General features: G+C 35.0%; 1 pseudogene; it reads left to right on the top strand.

The window, feature by feature from the left end:
* Positions 1-9,058: 9,058 nt before the first annotated feature.
* On the top strand, positions 9,059-10,165 carry LOC120779781 (annotated as a pseudogene).
* Positions 10,166-10,514: the final 349 nt, after the last annotated feature.

Raw genomic sequence — 10,514 nt, 5'->3', positions numbered from 1 at the left:
AAACATCTAAACCGATTATTCTAAGATATTAACATGAGCTTCTTAGATATATTTTTTAGTAATTAATCGAAAATAAATCTTCTTGTTTTTTCTAGATAGTATTCTATGTTTTTTTGTGAAATCTCATTCCAAGATTGTTCAATTAATCTTACAGCATCTAAAATATTGCATATACATGCAAATGATCGCCTTGTGTGGTAAGCTTTAAATGTTGCAATGACTCTCTGGTCCTTTGGTTGAAGCAAGCAGGTAGTGTTTGGTGGTAAAAATATATTGCCACTCGTGGATCGAAATTAATTAGAGTTTCGGGAGGAAGGCCTGGTGTATTCTCAATTATTAGCATCACGTACATGGGATTTCAATAAGAGAAGCTGTCATCAAAGCTTTGGCATTAGACTTTCAAATGACCGGCGAACAAGCTTTTTTAAGGCTCTTGGATTTTCGGAGTGATAAACTAAGACAGGTTTAAATTTTCAATCCCTATCTGTCAATTGATTCTTGGCGGCTTTAAAACCTGGAAAAGTTTTGTTTTCACTCTTCTTTCAGGCATCTTTTTCTAAAAACGACCCGTTTCATCTACGGTGCAAATGGTATAGCTAGTGTAGCCCCTTTGTCCATCATTGTTTTGAGATCTTCTTTAAAAGCGCGTTTTGTGATTCTATGCCATTTACAACGACTATTAAATTGGTTGAACCAGCCGCTACTACCTTTAAATACCTCATTATTAGTCGCTTCACCAGTGTCTTCTTTTAGTTTATCAAAAGTCTATTTTGCTTAAAAGCAAACTGTATTTTGATCAATAGAACAATTTTTCATTCTTACTTGTTTATCACACCGTGGCTGCAGCAACGTTTCCATCCGTGCGATAATTCCGTAATGCTTACGGAAGATACTTGCATTTAAAGATTGCGAGTATTTCACAGCCCTCATAATTTTTTCTTTACCTTTACACATTAATAACGGTTGGGAATGCGGATTCCATAGCTCAAATTTCTTTGCCAATTCAGAAATTTTAATATCCGTTTATATTCTTATGTATGTATATTCAGTTGACACTCCAAATGTAGTGATTATCTTTACTTGTTGGTCTCTAATAAATATGTAAAACATACCGCTCACGTAAAACAATTCTAAGTGGAACACGTTCAAACTCTGAGAGGTCGGAGCAAGAGTCCCTTAATTCGCCGAACCATGCGAATTTCAGCTTATCGACTGCGGTATTCAACATTGAAATGTGCAAAGGACTATACATTTTTCGAAGCACCTTTCCCTCAAAAACTCGTAACGCCGACTCATCAGATCTTGACATCGTCCTTGCCTCTGCAGAGACTTGTATAGCTTGGTCTTAGTTCATAGAGAGAGGACTAAACTTCTCAATTGTCCACTCAGTCTAAAGTAGCACCTGTTGGCAATAGTTATTCGGAATAAAGCAGTTGTGCTATTAAAGGCAGCAATAAAATCGACAAAAAGGTGGTATGTGGCCATCCTCTTTTCACGGGATCTTTACAAGATTTGACGCATGCTGAATATCTGATCTGTTGTTTATTTATTTTAATTAGCCTAAAGTCATACGGATAAGGTCCAAGCAGATTTTTGATGGTGAGATTTTATTTTACACACAGTGAGCTCGATACAACCTTATATCCGATGTTAAGAACGCTTATCCCACAATTGTTGACGCAGATTGCAAGATCTTCCTTTTTGGGGATTAGGCAGATCACACTTAGATTCCAATCGTCCGGCATGCGTTCATCCGACCATATCCTACAAAGAAGCTGAATGCTCCTTATCTCTTCTTCGCCGCCGCAATCAAATAGCTTGGCCGGAAATCCATCGGCTTCCGCCGAAAGAGTATTCTCCGGTCTTGAAACCTTGTGTTAGTCGCAGCATCTTTTCGTACATGTAATTGTAACGTTGCGAGGTAGGCAGTCTGTTTTCTTTCCACTGCGACACTGCACTCTTCACCTTACCAACTGTTTGCCTTTTCCGAAAATCAATGATTTCGTTTGCAACTGTATGTATGGAGCTTGAAATGTCGTCCCATAGTTGTGCTGATGAGTGATCTCAGAATACAGGAGTGCAAGTCGAGTAGAAAATCGTTCGGATATCTGCTATGATTACAGCCTCTCGACGTCGAACGTTCCTTGAGTTTGTAGAGTTGCGGTTTTGTCTGCAACCAAATAGTGGTTCGAGTCAATGCTAAGATCTTGGAGCGTACACACGTCTAAACACTGGAGACGTCTATTCCGTCTATCCCAACATGATTGATCTGGTTTGTAAATTTTCGATTCGTAGGCAGCTGGGTAGCTTCGATGAATTTCGTATGATTGAATCTAATACTACAGATAACAATATTGCGGGCCCCGGTGAAGTTAATCAGCCTTAATACAAGTCCGGATGTTTCATCATGGAGGCTGAATTAGCGGGGCTGTGAAAAAGATACCTACTCTGCCCACCATGACATTAAAGTCTCCAATCACGATTTTGACGTCGTGGCGAGGGCAGCTCTCATAGATGCGCTCCAAGCGCTTGTAGAGTTGATCTTTGGTCACATCGTCCTTCTCTTCTGTCGGGGCGCGGGAGCAAAGCAGCGATATGTTGAAGAGCTTCGCTTTGATGCGCATAGTGGCTAGACGTTCATCCACTGGCGTGAATGCCAGTACTCGACGGTGCTCCATTATATGACCATTGTAGAAAATGCCACAAGGACTTACTCGTCTCAGTCCTTGCCCCGTCCATCGGACTTCTTGGATGGCGGTGATGTCAGAATTTACTGCTAAGAGGACATCAACCAGCTGGGCAGCGGCAATTTTCCAATTAAGGGACCGTAGTCCTAAATGCAATTGCCGTAGTCATCAATAAAAGAGGGTTCTCTCTTCTGAAGCTATTGTCTTTCTCTTCATTGGTAAGGTTTTTTACGTGGTGGGTCCCAAACCCAGTGCACAACCCTGGAGAGGAGATGTTTCGTCTTTTCACTTTAGCTCGCCTTCTAGCTGAAGTTTTTTGGCTACCCAGAGGTGAGGTGCTTCAGCCATATGAATAAGAATCGTTTCTGGCCACTCCCATGAAATAGCGCTTAGAAAACTTTCCTCACTTGCGTGAACACATGACTTCACCTTGCAGTCGGGTTATTGCTGTATACTATAACAGCAACCGCAAGTTTGAAAGCATTAGATTGGATATATGGGGCTTGGATTAGTATATGTATTAAGATGCTTCATATGTTCCTATAGGAATTCCGGAATTTAAATCTTTATATCTATTATTCAATGGGACTAGAAAAAGTATTAATCCGAATGTATACATCCTTAACACTAGGATACACTATTATTAGCAAAAAACTCTCTTAATTTCAAAAATATCCCTTATATTGTCCGCTATTTTTCGCAAAAAAGAGAGGAACTAAGTTTCACTTATCCTGTAACCGGTGTCTTGAAAAGCTATGATCCGATTATGACCAAATCTTGACTTGAGATAACATATCATAAAGGTATAAATTGTGCAAAAATATATCCAATTATATAATGAGTGACTTATAAAGTTTGGTTTTTGTACGTCGAGTGAGGACTTTACTTCTCAATTGCCTACTCAGTCCGAAGTAGCACCTGTTGGCAAAAGATATTCTGCGTTGTATTTCGAGGCTGACCTTGTTGTTAATGTCAATACTGGTTCTAAGATAGACGAAATTATCTACGACTTCGCAGTTAAGACCGTCAGCAGTGACGTGGGAGAAAAGGATTCTTAAATACGTGTGATGAACGTTCCAACAATGAAGAGAATCATTCGGCGGAAAATTAACAAACTAGATCTGCTATATGTTTGAAATGCATTTCAACGGGGGTATTCTTCGCCTATATGGTCTTACCTATTATTTTTTACTTTTATTTCTTGTTCTCTATTTAATTGCCTAAAATATTCAAGATCAAGCATTTGAAATCATTTACCTCAATGCAGTTAATAATTGCATTTGCATTGAGTACATGCGGTAGGTTTCGCTCACGCAAAAATGCTTATTAGTGCACATTAGCTAGTCCCATTTAACATGTACTACTGAGCATAATACATATTTAAGCAGACCATTAGATTGTTGCATTTTCAGTTTTTACATTTCTCGTTTTCTTTGTAACTACCTTATATACGAAGGAGCAATAGCATTAAATTGGAATTGGATCATTCTGCTCTAAGACGTTAAATACTAATGTACATATGAAATAATTTATTCAGAATATTATTTAAAGAGTTGAACTTTGAAAGTAAAATTAGACTAATAACTTGTCATTAATCTTTGCATAAACTTCATTTGAAGTTTGTGCTTTTACGAACTTTGTCCGGTTACAAAAACGGCTTTGTTGTACTTGTATAATTATTTGTAGATCATTAATAGAATAACGTTGTAACAGGACTACCTGTTATTTCTGTACTAATAATTTCATATTATTTTCATACTCTTTCAACGTGTTGCTACAGGATATAATAGTTTTATTCACCTAATGGTTGTTTGTATTACCTATACCAATCGGGATATATAGACGATAATATTTGTATGTATGAATGATCAGGATGATGGGACGAGTTGAATTCTGAGTGTTTGTCTATCTGTCGGACCGTCCGTCCAGTTTCCTTCTTTTACTTAAGTAGCATTCAATTTTAATCAGTATATAGTATAATAACTTGCTTCAGTCTTTACTCATTTATAACACATTTTTAATATATTTTCAGATATGTCCGTAGGCATTCACAACTCCTTAGCCCCCAGTTCTCTGAATGCTTGCAATCTATCATCATGTAACAACGTAAACGATTCCTCATTAGGACTCTGTATTTTACGTGGAAACATAACTCATATTAATTGTTCAAAGTTTAATGGTAAAAGTCTGAGGGAAGGACAACAACCTTTAGTAGCCATGCCCGTCACATCTTCTGCCGAACCAACTTTTCTTTCTAGTACAGTCCAACAGGTAACACGAATACAATTACTTCATACAATAATTCCTATATGAATCTGTTTTAAGTCATATATTGAGAAAGATTAGGAATTCACTAAACATAGCATTCCGTTGATGTTTCAATGAAAAAAAACTTTTTACTTTCACAATTCGTAGAATTATAACTCCTACTAGTATGTATATCATAAATAAATATATATACGAGTATATATATATTTTGATTATTTTACAATTGTACCTAGTACAGGTATCCCTCGAATCACACGGTTAATTGGTTCCGTGTTAATCGAAATCGTGTTATTTGAGTTCCAAAGATTAATTAAGAAAACATTAAAAATAAGAACAAATTTTTTTTTTATTTTTAAAATTTCAGTAATACAAAAATAAAAAAAATTCATTCAATTTAGAAAAGTGAAACTTAAAAATTTAAAAGGTAACATTTTATAAACGCAATAATTTTTAAATTACATATATTCAACCACTGATTCAAATGCATTATTGCGTCATACTACAAACAGTCGTTCGAAGGAAAATTTTACTCAATTTTTAACAGCAATTTTCGCGACTTCGTGTAATTCGAACTCCGTGTTATTCGAGGTTATAAGTTTTTTTTGTTCAGCAAATAGCGTTTTTGCTTTTGCCTGTTGTGGCTTTGCTCAACGCTCTTTCGGACTTCCTTTTCGAAGTCGATGCGTCCATGCAGTTTGAAAATTTCTGAAACAAATAAAACATAATAACAGAAAACTTGGTAAATAAAGTTAACAATAGTATGAATTACCAAATAGAGCCACGCTAACTATTTTAAATTCTGAAAGCGATTTCTTCCGCACCTCCCATTCCAATTGAACAAACTGAGGACTTCGTCGCCAAAAACTCGCTTCATAACTTCGCCAATATCCCCAGAGTGCCCTTTAAAGTGAAAAGATATGTTATCTGCAAAGACATTTGTGATTTTGTTAATTCATAAAATGCTTTTGAATGCCAATATACGTAAATTCTCCGCCGGAGATATTCTTTATAACTGATTTAATTTTTGTTGTTTCAAGCACAGTTTTTGCAGACAAGGGCAAATCATGCACTCCTATTTTTCTTAAAACACTGAGCAAATTGCTCAATACGGCAAATTGCTCATATGATGTGCTAAATTAGTTGGTATTTAATCCCGGTTGTTTTTGTAATACAAAGAGCAAGGAGATATTGTTAAATAATATTTGCCTATACGGGCTTAGATTACGTACTATATAAGTATGTACTAATATACATATATGTATGTCGTTAATAAGATTTTATTGTTTATTATTTTTTTTTTAAATTCCGCACCGCTTATTGTTTGTAATTAAGCTATTATCGCAGCTTCTAATAATTTAAGATTTATTATTGTTTTTATATTTTGGATATACCCCCTAAATCAGGGTATGTACATATATTATTATTAGGCTTGTATTACCGCGTAGGCAAAAAGAATACCGAATATATGTATACAGTATGTACATCATATATACATGTATGTATGTACTTATATTTGCCCGATCAGAATATAGCGAGAAAAGAAAATGTGCAATGTGCAGGTCATTAGCCTCTGCACTTGCGGATTAGCAAGTATATGCTTCAATATATTAATATTAAATTGATTGTTTGTTTCAGTTATGTATTTAAAAGTATGATTTGATTATATGCATACGTAAATATGTATGTTTGTATTTATTCTCGCTTTAACATTGGAAATTTTGCTTTTTATGCCTTTTGCTTACCTATTTTATGCAATCCTGCTTACTGTTTGAAAAAACATAAGGGGTATTGCTGGAAAGATTTGCAAGTAAATACTTGAATTTATGTAATTTGTTGGTTTTCTGTTGTAGTGGGTGTGTTTGTATACACAAAGGTAAGCTTAGAAGGCAGTAAATGATTTCTTTTTGTATTTATAAAAATACATGGATAATGTATTTTTCCAACTGATTTTTGTTCCCGTTTAAAAAACCATCAAACGGATTATATAGGTTTTACATTTGATAAAACCGTATGATATCATACATATTTACACATGTTAATAAAAAATGGAAACGACTTACTTTGTCTCGCCCCAAGGGAGTTTTGGGAGAAAAAGGTACATATATCTTGAGATAATTTTGGGGATATTATCTTCTGGTTGCGTTTCAGTTTTCTCTTGTGTTTAGTGTTGTTCTACTCCTATGTCCTCCTGTGTTTAATGTTCCTTTCCTAATTTCCGCTTTTGTTAGGTGTCCTCTTGCTCCCTTTTCCTCTTTTGTTGAGTATGCATATATATATGTACATATGTATGTTGTAATTTTCTTCTAATTATATCGCGCCCGATTCATATTATAATTTTTATTAAATACTAGTCACAGCACTGGATAACTTTAGTAAGTTTTGTAAACTCAGTGAATTATTATTTTTTTTTCTAAAATTTTGTTTCTTTATTTTATAATTTAATTTTTTTCACAGAAGTTATTAATAATCTATTTTTATTATATTTGCTATGCTTTATATGTGTTGGCCTAGATGTAGTAATTTATGTTTGTGAATTTTATATTTTTTAAATATATACGTATTTGTTAGCTTTTTTCACAGCACTTTTATTATATTTTTCTCTTTTTTTTTATATATGAACTTGTTGTACCCCAGTATATAATACTTGTATATATCTATTATATGTGTATATGTAGAATGAACAATATTTTATTTTTTGGTCACTGCACTTGCTGCTATGCAAAACCGGTTTTTGGCATATACACACATATGTTTTTTTTTTTTTTTGTTTTGGTCTTGTCACTTATAATTTTCGGTTATTATTACCGCACTTTGTCACAAGTTAAAAGTTATTCTTTTTTTCGAAATCTTTAAATTTTTTTTCCTTGACTTTATTTAGCCACAGTGCCTTTCTTTATGGCTCGAAGGACCATGTATACTTTACTCACCTTACAGGCCACTCACACGTTTAGTTAATAGAAAATGCACCAATTTCAACGATCGTTATAAACTTTTATTTTTTATGGAATGCACTTCAAAAATAGTATAAAGGGTTTAATGTATGTACGTTATATATATGTACAAAATGAGCCACAGTGATTATAACTTGCACAGTAGTTTTTTGAAAAACGTTAAATATTACATATATATGTATATATACAATGATGAAAGTTAATAAAAATGACTTTTAAATAAGTTGAAAACTTTAAATATATATAAATGCGGGTAGCGAAAGGGAACCGGGATGCTGCGATGCTGCGAAAAGCGGTGTTGATCGATCGACGTCGTAACGAACAAAGGTGCGCGAGCGCCTTTCTCTTGTCCTTTTGTTCTAATTAGAACGTAGAATGTCATCGTGTTTTGGTGCATGTGCGTGTGTGTGTGTTAATGTGTGGTTTTCTGTCGCGTGATAAGGTGTATGGTTGATTCGGTGTGGTGGACTGGCGAAGCTAGATTGGAAACTCAATTTTATTGCTTTCCCACCATTCCATGGCATGCAAATTGTGTTCTTTTTTTTGTATTCCTTTTTTTTGTTCTTACCCTACTTGTGTGGTTTTCCTTATGAAGCACTGATAAGTTAGATGCTTGCGTTCAAATTATGCCGAAAGATGGCTTCCCATGCGGCGAGTATACAAATTCATTAACAGTACATCCACTATCGAAGAGTGCAAAGAGCTTGACCACACTTCACCACGTCCTTTTTCTTTTTTAATGATTTTCTTAGAGGGAATACCGCTGTTTTTCAGAAATATTGTCAATAGTATTAGACATACTTTGGGCACGTCAGAATGTTGCAATAAAAACACTGGAATGATATCGAACTGTTTTCGTTGTCATAAGTTGGTAAGAATCCAACAAGTCATTTGTACAGAACAAGCCTCGACTGTACATGCAACGATTTGAATCGTTTCAAACTGTACATGTGTATGATTCGAACAAGCAAACCTGATCACTGTGTTGAGTAGGTATGAAATGGAACAAGCAAGTTGCGACTTGTATGTTAGACGTTTTTCAGGCAACAAGTCATACCTACTTTGATGTTGCACAAGTTAACACCAAATTCAAGTAACTCCTTGCAGATCTCTGGTGTAAATGCGACAGAAAATGTGGTGCACGAACTGCTACGACACAAAGATTCAACCAAACACGCGAAGAATAGTTTGAAGTTACAAAAACACCAAAAACTGACATCAATGTTTACCTCAGCTTCCAACTCACAAGATACAAAAATTGCAGCTAAAGCGGGTGAAGTAAAAATTGCCTGCTTTATTGCTGAGCATAATCTGTCTTTTAACATAACATCTCATTTGAATAAATTGATTTGCGCTGTATGTCCAGATTCGAAAATTGCCGAACAATTATCTATAAGCCGCATAAAAGCTAGAGCTATTATTGTTAATGTAAGTGGGCAGACAGCTGATGAAAGAGATGTTACAGAACAATTGCTTTGCATTACTTGTTGACGAAAGCACAGATAAATCTACGATAAAACATTTAGCGCTTGTCGCTAGAATAGTAAAATTAGATTTCAGCGTTGAAGATAGATTTCTGACTTTAATACCAATCGTAGATGGTTCAACAGATGGGCAACAGCGTTGTATGGCAAAATAGTAGAATATTTTGTTGAAAAAAATATTCCTTACAAATCAAACATGATAGGCTTTGCTTCTGATGGCGCTAACGTTATGTTTGGAGATAAACATTCATTGGTAACTTTGTTTAAAAATGACATACCTCACCTTTTTACTATGAAGTGCATTTGTCATTCTTTTAACCTATGCGCATCATACGCATGTGAGAAATTGCCAAGGGGCGTGGAAGATTTCTGTAGAGACGTATATAATCACGTACAAAATTCACCAAAACGTATTGGAGATTTCAAAACATTTCAAGCATTCACAAATATTAAACCACACAAATTACTCCACCCTAGCCAAACCAGATGGCTGTCGCTTATTGAGGTAGTAAATAGGCTTCTGGAACAATTACCAGCTATAAAATTGTATTTTCAAGCTGCAGTTCATGTAGATAGATTACTTTCTGCACAATCAATTCCCTCCAAGGCTCTCGAACCGACAACTGAATTGTACCTGGAGTTTTTGAAATTTGCATTACCTATATTTACCGATCTCAATAAAGAAATGCAATCCGAGACTCCGAAATGGATATTTACTATACGACAAAATACTGACCACATATACAACGATCTTGGAATGCTTTGTACAAGCTGAATATTTGAATCTCACTGAACGAGAAAAAAATTAAGCACAAAATATTTTACACGCAAAAGAAACTAAAATATTAAACCTTGACTTCTCGAGTGAGCAGAAACATTTACCGATGCAACATATATACGTTGGTGGAATGGTGCCAAATTTGATCAGAAGAAAGAGAGAATTAGGATAACTAGAGGAAGAACAGCTGAAAAATTGCTACTTAAAGTGTAAGGAGTTTTATATCGAGGCTGCAAAACAGATATTAAAAAGGTTTCCTTTTGACGACAAAGACCGTCAAACATTAAAATGTCTGAAGATGCTAAATCCTAAAGCAATTCTGGATTCTGAAATAAAAAAGAAATTC

The sequence above is a fragment of the Bactrocera tryoni genome, unplaced genomic scaffold (assembly GCF_016617805.1).
Source record: "Bactrocera tryoni isolate S06 unplaced genomic scaffold, CSIRO_BtryS06_freeze2 scaffold_11, whole genome shotgun sequence".
Taxonomy (NCBI): Eukaryota; Metazoa; Arthropoda; class Insecta; order Diptera; family Tephritidae; genus Bactrocera; species Bactrocera tryoni.
This window is presented reverse-complemented; position numbering and strand designations above follow the sequence as displayed.